Below are 21,927 nucleotides of genomic sequence, written 5' to 3' on the forward strand. Positions count from 1 at the left end.
TTTTTAACACTCACAACAAAACTACGGATGAGTGTACTGACAGACTTCTTGTAGTTTTAGAGCATTTTTGCCGCAATTTTTTAGAGTGTTTTGCACTGAACATTGATTTTTACTGATTCCAGATGTTACCAATCATAACAGTAGGATGGCGTCCATCATAAACTGTACATTTTGAGTTAATAGCATAAATTTTAATATTAATACACAGTGGGATCTTTTGCCAAAAAACGGGACATTAAGGGTAGACAAAAGTAAACATCAATAAAAAAGCTTGTATTTGACGAAATGATGTAATTTCTTTTGCTTTAACTCAAAAATAACATAAATTTTGCTCCTGTTAACTTCTATTGTGCATTTGGTAAGTACGTCTGGCGGTTTTGGAGGAGCGAAGCTACCCTATCTTTAAAAAATCTATAAACTTTCATAACTTTAGTTAGGATAGGAATATTTTAACAAAATAAACGTCTATGTAAATATTTCTTCAATGCAAACAATGTTTGTGAACATGAATATAGCGTCAGGTGCACCCAGTTCAAGTCCCGGCATTTTTAGGTAGGTCCAGTAAAAGTAAAATAGGACACTAATAAGGCATGTTTTCTAATGTTTTTTTTTACAGATATAAACAACAATAACATAATTTTCAAAACACTTTTGATTTTGTGTTAATACCTTTATTCTAAGTCTAGCTATCTTCATTTAAAGTTTGTATAAGAATATAAACATAATTGCTTATATTATATTCTCTCTCAAACGTATATTTCACTCTCTCTCTCAGACGCATATATAATGTTTTTGCAATATTATAATTAATCCCCGAATTTGAATTTCTGCTGAACCAAAACCAATTAGAAATACAATTTTTTTCAGAACACATGAAATATAGCAAATTTAATTGCTAAAATAAAAGTATTTATAAGTCATCTTTTTTAAAGGACTCCTTGTTCCCTTAAATGTCCATTAAAACCGCGAGAACGGGCAAAAATCGTTAAAAATCACACCTACGGCGGCAAATAACGGCGAAACGGTTGGCCGGAGGCAAATAATGCATAAGTAAAGAAAGTTCCGCCTCCAAAAGTTAGAAAACATTGCAGAGATGACTTTGGGCTCTAAAATGACTCCTTCCCCCTCTAACGAGGGAAAATTTCAAATTAACAAGAACGAAATTGTTCAAACCATGCAATGTAAAATGTTCAATTACTCAAAAACGGCCGGGAGGCCCCAGGTTATGAAAACTGTTTTAAACACAATACATGTTGCATAATAATATTATTATTGCAAAACCCGGGGCATCCTGGCCGTTTTTGGGTAAAATGGAGAAAACTGATTTTTGGGGGTTAAAAATCTTAATATTTTTGGTGAAATTTTCTCACAAAATGTCAATTTACACCACCAAAAAAATATTTTTTTTAAATTTTTCTTTAATTAGACATTGGTACAGGTATCTGAAAAGTACCTCAATCAACAAATTTTTTCATAAGATGAACATAAATGTATTTTTTGTTGCTTTGAAAAAATTGTGTAAAAAAATCTGGAAAATCATCAAAACTGAAAAGAAATTTTTCACTACCTTTTTTAAAAATGGCATAAATCCGCCAAAAATGAATATTTTTTAAAAATTTCTTTTCTAGCTGTCTACTTACAGCCATTATTAATTCCTAGGATAGATAAAAGTCAATTTTAAATTTTTTGGATGTCCCACTGGATCCCACTGTGTAATATATAAATTACTATATTTTCACATTGTTGAAGTAAAATAGTTTGATGTTCCTCTTTCTTAATCCTATGGGTTTACCCTATAAATTTCTTATATTAACAAAAAATTGACAAAAGTTTTAGTTTCTTTGATCAAACTTATCAATAACGGACAAGAATCCGCAAATTTTCATTTCTCTATTCGCGGTCAACTGTTTATAAAACTGTATGTTGTCTTAGATGCTAGAACAATTAATAAATTCGATAAAAACCAATTACTATTAATAATTTATTTGCTATTTTAGAAGTATTTTTCTCAGCCGTTTTGAAAGTAAAATTGTTCTAAATGCCTCCTTGATTTATGCCGAGGAACCATAATTTTTACAGACCTTATTAGGCACCACACAAATATATATACCAAAGCAGAGGCGTGCAGAACAGGGGTGTATGGGTGGTGAATACACCCCCATTCTCCCTCCTTGACAAGGCTATATGTGCACCCCTGACATAAGACATGTCTTTTCCAGCAGTTTAAATCAAAACACCATTAAGATCGCAACCTCCCACCTCCATTTTGATTCAAGGGGGGGGGGGGGGGTGTAACAAATTTTAGGGTGTGCTACGCACACCTCCTATCAAGAGCCTGTGCACGCCACTCTACTAAATGCTTTAGATGGAAATTGAGTCTGCAATAGCTAACCCAGCTAACAAATATATTATTTAATCAATATTAGTACTTAAAATAATTAAATAGAACAATAAAAATACTTGCACCTAAGGACTTTAAAGCTTTTTTTAGGGGCTAAAATGAGGGGTTTCGAAGGTTTTCGTGGAGAAATTTTAGACTTTAATTTACTAAGCTTCCTAAATTTACCTAACTATGACAGGAATCATCATGCCAAGTTTGAAATCGATTGGGCAATTCTAAACTTAACGATGAATGCTTTACGTTACAGATTGATGGACGATTCAGCCCTAATTATAGAAAATCTACGTTAAAAGAAACGGATAAGGTTTTAAAACTTTAACCCTCAAAATTAAAACAAAAACAAGACCGAAAATGCTCATAGATTCATAGATGTATATGGAATTTACATAATTTAATTTAGAAAGAATAACATTTTTTGAATATCTAGAGAGAAAAGTAAAAATTAAAAAGGAAGGGGGAGATGGGGTCTTATATCTTTCTATTTTTTGTTGGTCTATCCCTCCTGAAAAATTTTAAAAATGCAAAAGTTTGCAAAATATCTAAAAAGCACCAAATTGTAAATTTATTCTTATTTAGAAAATGAAAAGGTAATCTGACATATACAATAATATACTCTAATAGCTTTGACTTTAAGGGCACTCTAATAGAGGTTTATTACATTGTTATGGAAGCAGTCATTCAGTGAAGGAAGTGAAGATACTTATAGAGAAACCACGCATATAGAAATACAGCAACAGTTAAACAATGCGTCATGCGACCAATTGTGAGACAGATATGACCAAAACACATACAATTATCTAATGCTCATAACAACAACTCACAATTTTACAATTTTTATACTTTCTAATAAAATTAACATACATAGATTTGTTGACACCTAATCAATTTCTTTTTTGATACCAATAACAGCATGCTGTATGTCTACTAATAGTTCTAGTCTAGGCTCAAAACGCATCATAATCAAATATGATAAAACGTACCTACTGCTGCTACGTCAGATGTGAGACATTAATATTGTAAGAGTAGAGGCAATGCTTTGGTCAGAAATAGGCTCAACTCATGATCATATGAAGATAACACTTCTAGACCGAGCTTTGCAATTATAGGGTTGGTAATTAGAGTCATGCTAGAGACGTTAAAATTGTATCTACTGCTACTATGTCTGGTACGTGACACTATTAATGAGAGTAGAGTGAATGCCTTGGCTAGAAACAGGCTAAATTTATTATCATACATATTTAGGACTCTCAGAGAAACTTCGTGTAATTATAGGGTTAGTTGTTAGTGACTTGTGGCCTATTTTGCAGGTGGGGAGGGTCATTGGGCTAATTAGTGCACTGGTCCCCAAAATGTCGTTATAACGTTTTCTTATCCTTTGTTTAAAAACTTTGGGGACTTCAACAAATTTAAATTGGTTTGTTCATTAAGTTAAGTGTTCAAACGTTTTAATTTTAATCTATAATTTGGTGTATTTTCATTGGGGATGTATATCAATTTATCGTCCATTGTCTTATCCCTTTAGTTCCCTGGATTGTGGACAAAGTGCGATGCTTGCAGCTAGGCACAAACAATATACGTCTCATATATTACATAAACAAACATAAAAAGCAAACTTGAGACACGAAAAATGTGTCTTTTCAAAAAGTACGCTAGTGTGTTGTCTGACTGACACTGGACAATATAAAAATAAGATGATATTTGAATTTAAAGTACGATTTTGTACAGTGTATTTTTTTGGACAAATAAGTGTTTTTTCTCTATTTGCATAAAGTTTTTAAAAAACTTTCATATTCTAAAATGTACAAAACAAGAGATTCCAAACACATAATAATGCTTCTAATTTTATCAGTATTTTAGTGGTTTACCCTTGTACATTACCTCGGTTGCTGGCGAGGTTGCTGTCTTTGATTATCCGACTTTTGTCTGGAAGTCCCAACTGTGCGTGGTAATGCGTTGCGCCTGTTTTGGTCATTCCCCTTATTATTGATGTCGCTCACCTGAGTTAAGACGCGGTGTTGGGCCAAGATTCGAACCTATCACCTCCGCAACCCTTGTAATTTTTTAACATCAGTACATTTTTGGTCTGCTGGGTGTCTGCCTTATAAAAACCACCCTCTCCTTTCATTTGGTTCAGTGAGTAGGATAGTTATTCTCAAACAATAACACAGATGCGCCCCCAGCATCTTGGCGAGGGAAGGCTGTAAATAGCTTGAAAACATCCTTAGACATATAATTAAAAACAATATTACAACCATCCCGAAACCTACGTAAAGCTCCCTAAAAGGGAGAAGTAAATCAGTACAATTGTCTACGAAAAAACCTTACAATTTTATATGGTTAGATAGTTTATACTTATAAATAATGTAAAAATGCCATTAAAAATAAATTAAAGAAAGAAAAAAAAATCCTTGACCATTATGATTTTTTCCTAATCTATTTGATTTTTATAATATTTATGACTATTTCCTCTTTTTATTGACATGAACTGCATCTAGAACAATTTCATTCATATCTACTTCCGTCATAGATATGGATTAAAAATATTAAATATATTTTGCAAATTTACAGATATTTGCAATAAGGTTTCGGATCGGTTGTCTGTTATATTTCTTTATACACTTTTCTGTAAATAACACTAATTCCAACGTTATCTTATTTGCTTTCACTAAGAACTTGGAAACTTTTACTATGTTTTGATTGGTTGGTTCTATACTAGTAGTGTCCAAAGTTTTCAACCAACACATTTACAGAAGAGGTTATTTTGTTGGGGATATATATTAGTGTATCGTCTATTGTCTTATCCCTTAAGAACTTTTCCTTGTTCCACAGTAGTAAGAGTGTTTCTCGTATTCATTCGAATCCGGTGGATAGGAACCGGTTCTCATCCATACGAAAAAACTATGTCTAGCATCGTATTAAATCCAGCTTTCTACGAATATAAGAATGTACAATCAAAAGATTAAAACCAGTTATTTTAGCCGGTGCCTTCGGCACCTCGGGGCTATAAAAACTAGTTTTCATCTTATAATTGTACATTCTATATCCGCGGAAAGCCGTTTATAATACGATGCGAGAAATAACTATTAATTATACTCTAGCAAAAATATAGTAACTGGACAAAGTGTATCAAAAATCATCCATGTGACGTCCTAAACATGAGGGAGATATGGATAATTCCTCATTTTTATAACGTCACATGGCTGGCTTTTAAGGCACTTTGTGCAGTTACACAATATATATTATCTTTCACACTATTCTATCAGCAGTTCATACAAAACCTTTAAATCTTTTTTCTTACATACATATTTTTTGTATAATAGTAAATATATTAAATTGTACATTAGCAGTCATTAAACAAAATATAACAATCATTTTACGTTTGTGAATCGATCTCAAAAACATTTACTGGTCGTACAATGGAAGCAATTGTAAGAAAAATTCAGTTGTCGTTTTGTATGATATCTTGGTATCATGTCAAAATGACAAGACAATCGAGCTGTTGAGTTCTTTAAACTCTTAGATTTAAACATTTTTGAAGCGATCAAAATAATGGACATTAATTCTAAAGAAACAATGTGTTCTCTGGTGATTGTTTTTGAGATTCTTTGGACGATTAGACACAATTTTACAAGAGAAGCATCTCTACAATAAAGTTTTAAAATGTAAGTTCGTTAATATACCAACTTTTTGTATGTATGGAATTTTTTGACAGAATTAGATCAAATCTTTTCCAACCTTTTTCGATAAAAAAAGTGAAGTACTGTTACTCTAAACTTGTTAATGTTCGTTGGTTTGACTCTGTGATAGTTGAACTTTGCTTTTCATCATTATTAAAGATAATTAGGAAACAAATAAATGGAAAAAAAACCTGTCAGAATCAAAATTATGATCAAGGTATTCAGTTCAAAACTGTTGTAGTACAGTTCAAGAGTTTATGCAGGGATTCTATATATATATCACTAGTCCCCAAAGTTTTATAATAACATTTTCTTATTCGTTGGTTTAACAACTTTGAGAACTTTTTTTGAATTTTGATTGGTTACTTCATTAAGTTTAGTGTTCAAACATTTTAACCTCTTCTTGTAATCAACAGAAGGAGTTATTTTGTGCATAATAATTGAGGATGTACATCAATATATCGGCCATTGTCTAATCCCTTTAGACCCCTGACAATAAATTGATATTAATCCTAAATGAAAATAAAAACTACTCCTTCTATGGATTATAATTATTGGTTGAGAGCTTTGAACACGAACTTAATAAAAGTACCCAAAGTTTTCAATAAAGGAATAAGATAACGTGGTTATAAAACTGTTGGTACCATTGTAATTTACAGTCTTATGTCCCTTCCATCCCTATGTTTAAAAGTAGTCATAAATGACATATGATAGAAATTAAACTTTTTTTTATAAATTCACTTAAGATAATCAATATTGGCCTATTATTGAAATAACGCCTTTCTAATACCAACATAGATACGCAAAATTATGAAAAACTGTGAATTTACAAAAGCAAAACTAAAGAAATGAAACTACCAAATGTCATTATAAAACAAATTGTCTGTCTGTTTTTTGGATGTTAATAAATACCCAAGAATTGGGAGGAGGAAAGTAGAATTTTCATATAAGGAAACAGGCTATGAATATTAATTTTGTCCTTTTAAAATTGAAGGTTGAAATAACTCAGTTTTTTGCCAATTAGAACACATCAGAGACCTAAAGGGATAAGACAATGACCGATTTATTGATGTTCATCCCCAATGATGTTACACTAAATAATCCTTTACATTAGTGCTTGAAACGTTTGAATACTAAACGTAATGAACTAACCAATCAAAATTCAATAAAAGTCCCAAAAGTTATCAAGCTACCGAAAAAAAAACATTTTTATAAATTTTTATGTACTAGTGTTATAAATATCACAATGTCCTCTCCCTCCCTTAGAACACCTCCTACGAGTATAAATAAATATTCACCTGTTGCTTTATAAGCTAAATATCACAGGCGTGCGGATGGGGGGTGCCAACACCCATCTTAAAATTTGAATTTTGGATAACCCTTTTTGACTAGCTCAAATTTTACATCTTTCTGGAAAAACCCTGTGCACAACACTGTTAATAATCTTTATGCAGGAATATGTATGAATAATCTTTAATGATTTTAGCCTCTTAAAAAAGTGGTTTTGCTCTTTTCTGACATATACCTACTAAAAATTATTGTTAAGATTAATTTAAAATGTATAATGCTTGATTTTTTTTACGAATTATTTTTCTGCATATATGTCTTTTTTTTTATCTAATTTGCAGTTTTCTGAGAAAATTTATTGAAACGTGTTGAAGTCAACTATTTTGTCACACTTCCATGATCTAGGAAATACTTTTTCCAAATATGGCTTCGAAACCGATTTATATCCGGTGGATTAAAACCGGTTTTAAGCCATACTGAAAAATCATGTATAGCATATTATTACAGAAAATTTCTACGAATATTTAAATTAAGTTTTGCTAGCCCATGCTTCGGCATCTCGGGGCTATAAAACTAGTGTTAATCTTATAGTTGTACATTTTTATATCCGCGGAAAGCTGATTATAATACGATGCGAAAAATAAATATTCTGTTCATAAGGTATAAAAACAAGGAGGACAACATCCATATAAGTTAAGCTCCGGAACTGTAGGACAAACAAACATTAACAGTTGTAGAGTGTCAGATTCGAGAAAGCAAATAATAAATTTTAATTATAAACTAAATTATAAGTAAGTTTGTAGAAAAACTGTATATATACAGGATACTGTTTATGGACATACTAAGATTTTTAGGACTTGCTTACAGAGATGCTTCGCTTATAAAATTATACTTTGTTGTCTCAGAAACAGTATTTGAAAAATTAGCTTAAAAGTTAAAAATCAACACGTTATAATTTGACTTTTGGGTAACGATTATAGGACTGCTACGATTTTTAAATAAGACCTGAAAATTTCAGGAATCACCATGCCAAGTTTGAAATGAAGAACAAAAACCAAAAAAAAACATTGGTCTAAAATTATTGGCAATTATAACCAAAATTTTCTCTAAAAATAGAATTATTTTTTATTTATTGCTTATTTTGCATTTTAGCTATTTTAGATGCCTACGATTAAAAATATAAATTACTCATAAATTCTTTTTTTCTTCAAAATAATGAAGAATTAATAGGTATATTTGTCAAATATCAATATTAATATCGTATTAAAAATATTGATAATGCATCAGTTATAATCACTTTAATTTGATCGAAATAAACTGTTGATATTGTCATTTTGATATCTTTTAAATTTTTTTATTCATTTCAAAACGCTATTTTTACAAGCATAAATTTGATATACATCTCCAATGATGAAAGACATAATCACCCTATAAGAAAATTATAATCATATTGGTATAAATGTTAGGAAAGTGAATATGTTAATTTAACTGTGAGTTCCAGTATATTTTGCAGTCCAATGTTCTCTCCCTTCCTTTATCTTTATACCTTTTTAAAAGGCTATCTAAATTTTAGATTTTTTTTATGAGTTTTTCAAGTGGCTAAAAACAATTTAAAAACACACCTAGTTTAACTTTTTTACTAACTTAGCAATTTAGATGCTTTATAGCTTTATCTTTATATTTGGGAGCAAATTCGTTTGGGGGTTTAGAAGATTTGTTAAAATAATTTAAAGATTTTTTAGATATTCTTTTTTTTAGGAATCTTTATCAATAAATGGTGTACATTTTTGCGGTTATTATATAAAAATAGACTGCTTCTATTAAAAACTGGAACCCTGCCTTGAAAGGGGTAAGATTGAGGCAAAAAAATAGCCTAAAACCACCTTAAGGCTTCGATCAACTAATGAACCCATCCTGGGGCCTATGTGAAGTTTCTCTAAAAAGGATAACTCAATCAGTTATGTAGTTATTTGACTCTTTAGCTTGAGACACAAAAACCTTACTACTTTATAAAATAGGATTGGACAGTCATTTGGATATCTTAAAAATGCATATATGTATTGAACAGTCTAAAATCTTGATAAAATTGTCATAGCTTCCAAAACCCTTAAACGGACTTGATTTGTTGAAATTTGTCTTTTTAAACCATTACGATAATCGATCTCGGCAGAACTTGACAAAAAGGCAATTTTTTGGAACACTATCGAAGGTGTTGCATTAAAATTGCTAAATTTTAAAATTGCTGTATATACTACTCATCACACACAAACGTACATAGATTCAGTGCAGTTTTTTCTAATGTTTCTTGTTCATAACTTACTTTGTCTGTCTGTCCGTTCTAAGGGGTAATAATCATTTGCTAGATTCTTATTATAGTTAGACTTTTTGTGAACATTTCTATGAAAATTAAAAATCTAATCTATAAATAAATTTGGTTACTCTGAAATGCTCTATTTATTATTTGTATGCCTATAGAATATTGTCATTCTTGTTCGAAGTTTTTGAAGAATAACTTTATCATTAACTTTTATAATCTTTAACTATGCAAGAGACCATAAATATTTTATGGTATAAAAGTTCTTTATTTAAAAGTAGTAGGGTGTATGTGCTGTTGAAAATATGTTTTACAGGTTCTAGGCTATTTTCATGGAAGACTACTTTGTATCAAAGAAATGGAAGGATATGACGATGGAGATAAATTGATTAGATTATGGATTGAGTATTTTAACAACCCCACTCTTTAACAAAAAATTACAATTTCTGTTTTATTAATTTGTATCCCATTCCTTAAACCATAAACTTTGTTTGAATAAATCACTTTTTTGAATGAAGCAACTTGTCAATTCTACAAAAGCTATTTTTCCAGGGATCTCTAGGGATAAGACAGAATATGATAAATTCATGTACATCCCTAATGATAATAATAATTAAAATTACCCCTTCTGAATATCAAAATTGTTGGTTGCAAAGCTCGGACACTGCAAATTTTTAAGCCAACGGTCTTATAAAACTTCGGGTACCACTATGATTTACAGTCCAATGTTCCCTCCCTCTCTTTCTTAATGGGGTTTTGTTGTTTTTTAGCTCACGTTATAAAAAGTAGCAAATATTTGGTACCCAAAGTTGTAAAAATGTTCTCTCAAAGAATTACAGTACTTTCGCTACAACAATTAAATAGATAGAGAGAGAGAGATAGAGAGGGAGAGATAGATTGATATAGAGAGACAGACAGCAGGGGCGTCCAAGCTTTTTATTTTGGGGGGGGGTAAAATTTTTTTAAGGGGGGGGTAATTCGGTTTTGGGGGGGGTAAAATGGCGCGCGAAGCGCGCCGCAAATTTTTTTTACCCCCCCCAAAATTTTTACCCCGGGGGTAAAATTTGCTTAGGGGGGGTAATTACCCCCCCTGAAATCTGTTGGCAGGGGTAAAATTTGTTTACCCCCCCCAAAATTTACCCCCGGAGTAAAATTTTTGGGGGGGGTAATTTAAATTTTATCAAAAATTTAGTATTAAAAATTTTTTTTGTTAGAGATTTTCTATTTTGGGGGGGGGTATTTACCCCCCCAAATTGTTTGGGGGGGGTAAATACCCCCTCCTAAATGGTTGGGGGTGCCTACGGCACCCCCAGGGTAGGGGTAAATTTTAAATGGGGGGGGGGTAATCGCCCTATTACCCCCCCCCCCTTGGACGCCTATGACAGACAGACAGACAGACAGACAGTTATTCAGAAAGCAAATTCAAATTATTTAATTTTTAATCTTTAAAACTATATTTCAAAGAATTTATTTATTTTAATTGTTAAAATTCCAAATAATATTGTCTCTTTATTTAATCAAATTTATTGAAATGACCTCTGTAGCAATAAAGTCATATTCTGGGTTTTATTGGCAGTTGATTACTTTTTTATAATTGCTCTGTTAATGGACTAATTTGTTAGTGTTTATCCGTCTATGGTTCTTCCACTCTCATTCGACCATCAAAACATTATATTATGAAGTATACATTTTTGGCGCTAGGTGTCTCAAACGCAAATTTAAAAACTAGAATAAGTTGTAATTTCATGATTTGTTCTTTACTACAATTTTTATTCTTTACACATTTTGTTTATTAATATGAACAAAAGTTATTTTTTATACTTATTTTATGTCTTTTTTTTAAGTAGAAAATTGTAGAAATAAAATTAAATAAGTTTATTAACAGACAACAGTTTCAATAAATGGGCGTTTATGTTGTTAGATCATAAGATACTTAGAATTTTAAGTAGCATTTATGTAAGTTTTCCAACTCTCATTATGGAGGATACATGGAAAGTTATTAATTATTAGCGGCTACTCCCCTAGAGACCTATAGTGGCACTTTAATGTTTTTTTTTTTTAAATATCTCATTTTCAAAATAATATGTCTATGTTGTGTTTAAGTCTCTACGCAAAAAAAATAGATTTTTTTGTTATTTATCTTGGGAGGGTGGTGATACCCTCCCACAAAATAGCTACAACCTAATCGGGACCTATGAGAAGCTACCCTGTTAAGGAGAACCAGAGCGGTTAGCAAGATCCTTCTGTGCAAACAGACATCCTGTTACTTTATTAAAATTATTTCTAATTAATCTTGAAGTATATGAAATTTTGCTTGTATTTAGTACAAAATTATTATCAAAACATTAAGACTAGTGTATGGCTGTTGACCAAATTTGTACCCCATATCTTCCAAATGAAATAACCCCTAAAAAAAATCCCCCCATAAAAAAATTAATATCTTTGTAATTTTATTAAATCTTAATAGGTTGGTTTATAAATCAATATATTGGCCATTGGCTTATCCCTTGGTTATTATCATCTTAAACCCCTTTTTTTATTTCATCTCTTTTTGATACTTTAAAAAAATCATTCTTTTTAAAAATAAAATACATTTAAAAATTTGATTGTTGTACTTTTGGTAGCTCCTTTTAAAAGAAGACATTAAAGTTGGCATATACATATAAATATAAGTGTACAGTAGAATAAGGATCCTACAAAAAAATACCATGGGTAGGTACACAGGGGCGTCCAAGCTTTTTATTTTGGGTGGGGGGGTAATCACACCTTTTCCCCCCCTTGGACGTCCTTGTGGATACATACAGGGAAAGGAGAAAGGAGGTTAAATCCCAACCCAATCCTCAATTTTTATTGATGCAGTAAACCATTTTGTGTCTCAAAAATCAACCATATAACATCATAAGAATGAGGGATTTTACATTTTTTTTAGGGGGGGGGGGGGTTTCTTTCCTTCTTCTCATCTCATCTACCTCAATTTTATGACGTGGTATAGCTGATTTTTGAGACACTTTGTCTGGTTACGATTAAAATTATTGGAGAAAAATCTTGGAGTGTGCATGCTTTACTATTTTTAATTTTACGCGGGTTGTAGATCCTCTTTTGTCACCTCCCTCTCTGCAAAAATAAAAACATTTTTTCTTCTAAATATCACTCCCTGTCCTCATTGGCGCATTTTTTCATTCGCCTTTTATTTATTGACATCTTCCTTTAGCAGTACATTTTTTAAACTTTTGGATTTTTGTACCTAAATTATTTTATTTGTAAAAATTTTTAGGGTTTGGTATGAAAGTCCCTAATTGACTTAATCTATGAACAATAAGCTGTTATTTATATAACCAAAAAGTCTTTAAGAAAGGGGTTTAGATTGTTGTATAGAATATACAACTAGTCCTCTAGGGACACGTAAAAATGTTTATTCTATGTTAAAATCAGCTATTTACTAAAAAAAATTGGGGAGGGTGGTAGTTCCCTCACCCAAAATAGCTATAAACCTTCCCAGGACACTGTAAAGGAGCACCATATTGGTTAAGCAGTTAGTAAGATCCTTCGGTACAGACAAACAGACATCCTGTTATTTTATTTTAAGGATTATAACAACCTTCTTTACTAATCTTGATATTATTCAACTTTCAATTTTGATAGGTTCATATTTTGATGAACTGAAAGATGTCAGTACATTTTTTTTCATGGTACCAAAATCATAGATTTTCAACCAATAAACCTTGTATCTTGGGGGCATAGGACAATTTAGTACCCCTTGGGCTCTGATGGTGTGTCATGATTTTACAATTAGACTTCTCAACTACAGGGTGTTCGTTCAATTCTGCAGATGTCATTTAAACAAAACAGCATATTATTACAGCATCACAAATAGTCCATTCGCTATTACCAAAGTGTATAAATTTATACTTTTGTGATTGTTTATTATTATTAAAGAAAGAACTAAACCTGAAAATGGAACGAACATTTTTTTTTGCAAAAGCTTATTGTTTTCATTTCTTCTCATTGAATCATATTTCTCAGGTAAAACCCAAAGATTTATTGGTTTCTTTAAGTTAAAAATCTCAACTAGATTTATATGTAAGACAATACTCGTTATAAACAACCCCTACAATTTATTTTCTTATATTTTTTGGCGGAATTGAAAGGACACCATCTTCTGCTATACTAGAATCATTTTGTACCATCATCTTTTTAAAAGTTATCATTCAATATTGTCAAATTCAATCCCTAAAATAGCTAACTTTAAATATCTTTAGCAAAATTCGGGTATCTTAAGGTATTAGATAATAAAAGATAATTTTATAAATGATGATAAACAAAATTACCTTTTTCGTGGATTGAATTCATAGGGTGAAAAAATTGTACATTATTACTTGATTGAAACCAAATAAAAAAAAAAGTTAATCTCTTTTTATACACATAATATAATTTTAAATTTAAAACTTTTTTTCACCTCAAAAAAACTTTTTTTGCTAAATTGGAAGGATATCTTTTTTCTAAATTATTTCTGTTGTCCCAAACTTTTTAATAAATTCATAAAAATGATTCCAAAAATAGTTTTATTCCTTTTTTTACAGTAATCAACTACATATATTCATATAGCTGTAAAGATTATGTTACAGGACGTTTTTTTCAAATTCACTAAAAATAATAATAAAATTGGTACCTAATTGTTTAAGAGGTGATAAACAATTCTATCAATTCATATTATACAGTTATCTTTTATTGATTGTATAAAACAATTTGAATATTTAAATGTTTAAATTTGGAATGAGTTAGATGAAAACCATTTAGGAGCAAAGCTGCTGTTAAAATGCTTGCCTGTCAGTCTGTTTGTCTGTGTACTTCATTCTAAACTATTCCAATTCAATTGAATTAAAAAAAATAATTAGCCTTAAACCATCCCCTGACAAATGCTGATCTTCTATCGTAAGCAAGATCTTAACGTACAAACAAAAAACCTTACATCTTTATATAATAGTATATTATATTAACTGTAAGTTTCTAAGATTATAAATAATATAATAAACTTTCTGTTAATGATAATAGAGTTGGTATTCTTTAAGATTCTAACTAATCGTTAGAAGAATCAACATGCCAAGTTTAAAATCGATAGGATAATTATAACAAGGCTAAATTGTAATAGTACGTCCCTATAAGTTAAAAATGTTAGCATATCGGTATAGTAGCTAATAGAAAAGAGATATGTTATAATTTGCAAGACAGTTTTGCAACAGAATAGTGCATTGCAATGATCATTGATACTTATGGAGCTCTTTTTAAAATTTTGTTTATCATTCAACACAAGGGTAATTATTAAGGTAAAAGATAACCAAAAATAAATTGACGTTCACCCCCCAATTATAAAAAACAAAATTTAAATCATTGGTTGAAATGTTTAGGTACTGGCAGTCAATTAAAATTTAATAAAACAACCCAAAGTTTTAAGCCAACAAATAGAAAACGTTATTTTAAATCTTTATGTATTAGTATCCTATCTATAATACAAAGTAGAACGATGTCTGTCTGTCCCTTAAGATCTCAGTAACCACTGAACCGATCGGATTCTACTCTTCAGGGTATCTACCTATTGGTCCTGTGGTGGTTTTAAGCTATTTTCTTGGGGGGTGGGACACCCCCAACCCCCCCCAAAAACCAAAAAATCCCCCCCCATTTTTTTTTTTTTTTTTGAAGGAGATTTCCATGGTCCTGTACGATTTTCACAATAATTTTTTTTATCACCTCTTGGGGCAAAGCCCCTAGAGGCTAGGGGCGAAGCCGCTAGTCCTATTATATAAAGTAGTAAGCGTTTTTTGTCTGTCCCGAAGGATCTCGCTAACCGCTGAACCGATCGAGTTCTCCTTTACAGGGTAGCTTCTCATAGGTCCTGGGAAGGTTTATAACTATTTTCTTGGGGGGATGAGACACCCCCCACCCCAAAAAAATAACCCCCCTCAAATAATTTTTTTAACAAAATTTTCTTTTATATCTAAAATACGAAAAATTAGGTTGATCAAATCTTCTGGGGCAAAGCCCCTAGAGGCTAGGGGCGAAGCCGCTAGTAATATAGTAAAGTACTAAGGTACTGCTAGTTTGTACCAACCAATCAATATTTGATAATAGTCGTCTTTAAGCCTACTTCTGAGAGATCGTGTCTACAAAACTTTGAGCCTCTAGGGGTGAAGCTTATAGTTGAGTTATAAATTGCTGGATTTTTAACCATGTAAAAATTGGAAACATTCTACGTCTATTGTCTATTGCATATTGAGATGAACGTAGATAAAGGTGAATTATAGAGTAGCTGCGCACTAAAAAATTAAGTAAAAACATTAAACACCACTCTGCTGCAATGACTTAGTTGACCCTTTAAAGGTGTCTTATCATTTCCGCACTTACTTGTATCATGTTATCATTAGCAGCAATTTATATTATTATAACAGCACAAAATACTCTAATCCTTTAATATAATCTATTATTTATTTGCTTCTTTGTTAGGTTGGAAGGTGACATTAGACTAAAAATTATGCTGGTATCAAAAAATTTAAAATCACATTTGTTGGCTTAAAAATTTGGTGTACTCTATTAAATTACAAACACGCAGTGTCCAACCTTTCCATTATCGTTCGTTAATTTATCCCTTAAGATCTCTGTGTTTTGTAAACGCGTAATTCACAGTCCAATGTTCTACAGAAGTGAGCGCACACTCTTGTTAGTATAAAGAACTAAAAATGACCAAGAGGTCATAACTTTTTATTTTAGTGCATTTTAGTTTATGTTACCTTTTTAAATAGCGAAGCTATTCTTTAAATCTTTGTTTGCACTTGTATTACTTTCAATAGTTTTCCTTAAAATGCTTAGTTACAGAAATAACCCAACCCTACCTTACCCTACTACTTTCATTTTACAATATTTACGTCGTCGACTATGTCGCTTTTATAAAAAAAAACGGTCTTGGCTGACTTAATATTGACATATAAACAATATAGTTGTGTAACATCGCTATGCTAATAATGACATAAAGGCGATAGTCTATTGTAAAACAGCAAAAAGTTTTATTGTGGTATGTATTCCAAAATAATTGAAAAGGTGTGACTTCATTTCCGCATAAATAATCACTTAAAAATCTTCTAAAATAATTATCACTGCCCCTACGACTTAACCTTCATCAATACACATACTAATCTATTCATTTCTGGCAGTTTTGCCCCTAAAGGCGATTATTCTTCGGAGGGTAAAGGTAATATCCCCCGAAAAAAGTTTCTTGGACTTATAAGAAGCTTAACTGTAAATAAAAGCCATTTAGGTTTAAGATTTATTTTACGAACAGAGAGACATATAGACATTGCATTGTGACTTTTTGCAGATATGAATAACTTTGCGGATTTAATAGCATGCCAGTTGAAAATAATTCGCGAGTGTTTTTACTCAGTTGTTGTAAAAATTCAATTACCAAAGCAAACTTCGTGTGTCTTATAGTGGTTAGATCACATTCTAGCAAAAAAATATTGCGAAAATTGAGTGCAGTCATTAAACCAACATGTATGTAATGATCGTTTAAGTCGATAATGGGTCATATAGTACTACAATAGCATGTCGGTCGAGAGAATATTACTAGCTTTAACTATTTACTTAAAAATATAATTATAGACATTTTCTAATGAAACAATTTGAATTAATGTCAACTTTTGGCGGAATAAAATAGTGGGAATAATTGACATATATTTTTTGATATTTTCGATTAATATTTAGGTGCTAACGGCTGTCATACTATTGAAATGACTTTATTACAATAGTCTAATATTGACATAATAAAGGTTAAAGTTTTATATCGACTGCATTCCTCGTTTTTAAGATGTCTTTTAATTTTAATCTATTTTTAAGTTTTATAAAAACACCCCACAAGTGTCTTACCACAGAATATTTTGTAAGAAAAATGGTTAAATTTACATTTAGGATTTTACTCAACTTTTTGCTCTAAAGTTGTATAAAAATGCATGGCTTGTTAGAGAGAGGGATAGGGCTACTCAAGAATAAGGAGTATTTGCTTATGGTTATAGATGTATCCACACAGAATTCCAAATATTTAACTTTATAAACTTTAAAGAAAATAACATTTCTCTCAAGAAATATCCAGCTTTACAAAACGGTAATATTCAAACAGGCAGACAAATCATATTTTTTCAAGTCTGAGGCTTACGATTGTAATAACTCTTGAACTGATTGAATTATACTATTTTGGAAAACTATACATAGGACCCCGATATGGTTTTTATATCACGGGATGAGACAATGGATGATAAAAAAATATTCATACCCAAATAATGTAAATTTATATTATTGGTTATAAAGTTTGGGGATGTGAATACACACCTTGAAAATAACCTCAGCAACCTTTTTCCTTATTGCCTTATCCATATACTAATTAATTAATTGTCCAGTATTAGTAATAAAAAGAAACATGCATATTTTTTTCATAAGTCTTTTTTTTATCATTTTTGAAGATTTTCTTATGAAAGTAATAATGACTGATGTCTTATTGACTTGCTTTTTTATTAATAATGAAAATAAAAAAAATCAAATTCCTATATTAAAGTAACATGATGATTGTGGTTTTGTACTGTAAAATTTGACAAACCGTTGGCCAATTTTGATTTTTTACAGTAAAGCTTCATATTGGTTTTGGGGGTGGGTGATTAATAACTATATACCGACACCCGTCTCAAGATAGGTCTCTAGGGCGTAAATGATATATGAAGTATGCAAGTATATAAAGTATTTTGATGGTTTTATGCTATAAACTTTTTAAAGCTAAATCTTATTTTAATAATATGTTATCCGAATTGTAAGTATGTCAACAAATACCTCTAGGCTTAATAGGGTTGGTAGACAATGATCCAACTACTTTATGCCCAAATCATCATTGAATTCATCCAACCAATAAATTTGACCATTAGTTTTAATCAAAAATAGCCAGGGACACACATAAAATCTTGGAACAATAATGTATCAATAAATAAATAATTAAGGATCTTAGGGGATAATATAATGGACGAAAAGATAAAGTACACCCCCGATTATGGGAAACAAAATTGCTCCTTGTGTGTAGCTTTAAAATATTCGGAGGAAAATTTAAACCTAGCTAGCTAGTTTATATCAACCAATCCATGATTTAATAAATGTTAGAAACAACGATTTTAAACCAACTTTTAACTTTTAGTAAAAGCACAATTTACATTTAAATGTCCCCTCCCTCACTAAAAGATATAAGAATGTAGTCGAATGATGTCATTAGAATATCGTTCTGTCGATAATATGTCAGTCTTGGCCACTTTATTTAATGCTATATATAAAGTCAACAAATACATAAAGTATTACTTTTTTCTATTATGTCTTCTAAACCGATTAACATTAGTTCGATTAGAACCGGTACTGAGCCATACTGATAAATCATGTATCACATCGCATTATAGGCTATTTTACACGAATAATATATTAAAAAGTCGGGTATAGTCCTTTCCACGACATCCCTCCATAAGGAGCGATTCTTAGTATTTTTAAAATGGCTTTTTACAGGTTATTTTAGGTTAGGTTAGGTTATATTGTGTTAGGTGATTGCCCCACAGGGTTAGGTAATTGGCCCCGCAGGGTTAGAGCCCCCCGCAGGGGCTAGAAATAGGAGAAAAGCTACTGTGAAAAATACGAAGAATCGCTCCTTATGGAGATATGTCGTGGAAAGGACTATACCCAAAAAGTCATATGATTAATATCAGTTTTGTTAGTCCAAAAGGACCCGGCAAACAAAACTGGTTTATATTTTCACTTTACTATCTACGAAAAGCTGTCAATAGTACGATGCGATAAATAACTTCTTTTTATTAAACATTTCTCTGTTTGACCATTAGTATGTAATCTAACAAATATCTTTGAAATCCTGATTGGTTTCATATCACAGGAATAAGAGGGATAAGACAATGGATAATAAGTTGATAAACACAAATTCTTAATTATAATAAACAAAATAATTCCTTCTATTAATTAAATTGGTTGAAAAGTTTTTACACTTCTTGTCAATTAACTAGTCAATTCAAATTCAATAAAAGTAATGAAATAAGATAACTTTAGTTTCTCGTATTCATTCGAATGGTGGATAGGAACTGGTTCTCATCCATACAAAAAAACTATGTCTAGCATCGTATTATATCCAGCTTTCTTCGAATATAAAAATGTACAATCATAAGATTAAATCCAGTTTTTTAGTCCGTGCCTTCGGCGCCTCGGGGCTTAAAAAAACTGGTTTTAATCTTACAATTGTACATTCTATATCCGCGGAATGCTGTTTATATTGTACGATGCGAGATATAACTATTTCAGCGTTATTTATGTATATTCTATTATTTTTTATAAGTATAATAGGATTAATCCAACATGTATAAAAAAAAGTTAAAGAAGATTAATATCATATAAAATTTAGTTTGAAATAGATAGGAAAATATGCATTACTTCAACATCAGTTGTATAAAAACTTTTTATTCTTTTTTTTATTATTTACAGATTCCTTTATCCAATGAATTTAGTAATCTTCTTCTTCTTTTCTTCCTTATTCTAATAATGTTTGCCAAATGTAACAAATTTTACATCTTTTTTAATTGAAAAAAATTATTGTAAGCTTAAAATTAATAATTAGAGTATCTATATATTGTGATTTATTTCCAACCCTATTTAAAATTAACTCTACTAATTTTTAATGCAAAATTACCTTTAGCTGCTTTGCTGTAACATATCTGTCGATATATTTTTAATATCAGATTTATAGAAGAAGCTAAGATGTTTCCCAATAATAGCCAAAATTTACAATTTATTAAATTTTATTGTCATTTTAGATATTTTATATGACTGTCTGTATGTGTGATTGTTCCAAAATAGTTTATTGAATCGATGTGGCTCTGCTTTACAGTAAAGCTTTTTATAGATCCAAAGAAGTTATAAAATCTTTTTTTACGAAGATAACTTGCACCCTCTGAACGAAAAATTGAGTGGAGTATTTTTTCTTAATGTCTATTTTCTTCAGATTTATAAAAATCCTTCCTACCACCAAAAAAACCTACCCTTAATTTATATGAAGATTTCTTGAAAAAAAGTAGCTAATTTTAACGGTTTGTGAGATCTATCATTGCAGACAGAAAAATAGACATCCTACCTTTAAAACAAAAATAAATTTACAATACAACCTATTTTATTGAATTTGGCCTTTTTTGGGCCACACTCCTAACTCTCATCCTTACCCACAAGCAAAAGGATATTCAAGATATACTTTTGCTTTTGAGAATCATTTGAAATTAAAAACAGCGCATTTTGATATATCCTTTACTAAAAAAGGATGACAACATCCATAAAAGCGAAGCACTGAAACGGTAGGACAAACGGACATTAACACTTGTATAGTGTCAGAACTTAATAATCAGAATATAAATGTATAAGATTTGAAGCAAAATTGTAAGTAAATTTGTTGAAAAACTGGTTGATACAGGATAATGTTTATGGACATACGTACATTTTTAGGACTTGATTATAGAGTTGCCTCGCTTATAACAGTATACTTTGTTGTTCCAGGAGTCAATATGCAAAAAATCAGATAAATCGGATAATTAGATCCCATTAAAATTTGTTGTTAAAAATTTTTAAAAATCAACATGTTTAAAATGGACGTACGGACATTATCGTAATGATTAAAGAGTTGCTACGCTTTCTAAATCATACCAAATTACTAAAGGAATCACCATGCAAAGTTCGAAATTGATAGGACAATTCTAACATGCCTAAATTAACGAAAAAAGCTATCCGTTACGGACGTACGGACGGACGGACCGACCCTAATTATAGAAAAGCTTCGCTTTTAAAGACTTTTTTTTAGGTAAGTGTTACTCTAACTCTGTAATGGGTACTCTAACGCCAAAGCATAGGCGTGCAGTAGAGGGTTGCATGGGGGTGTCAACACCGCCCCCCATAAAATTGAAAATTGGAGGGCTTAACTTCCCCGTTTTTAATCCCAAATCGCTTCTCTCCCCTCCCGGTGGATCGTCGTACACGACACTGAAAATTTTTGTGCATAAAACTGTATTTTCTTTATATGACGGCTCCGAATCTGTTTAATTTTCCTCCGGATAAAAACGGATTTTAAAGAATAAAACAAAATCACACATTCAAAGTATACAACGCCATTCCTGAGATTTTAAGCTACACATAAA

The 21,927-nt window shown here is 30.9% G+C and overlaps 1 protein-coding gene across 1 annotated transcript in view; it reads left to right on the plus strand.

Annotated features, from left to right (window-relative positions):
• Positions 1–21,927, plus strand: part of LOC145305420 (uncharacterized) — a 60,228-nt gene that overhangs the window by 6,661 nt on the left and 31,640 nt on the right. The gene's annotated exons all lie outside the window — the stretch shown is intronic.

This window comes from Acartia tonsa, chromosome 14, assembly GCF_053477335.1.
Source record: "Acartia tonsa isolate MP-2025a chromosome 14, ASM5347733v1, whole genome shotgun sequence".
NCBI lineage: Eukaryota > Metazoa > Arthropoda > Copepoda > Calanoida > Acartiidae > Acartia > Acartia tonsa.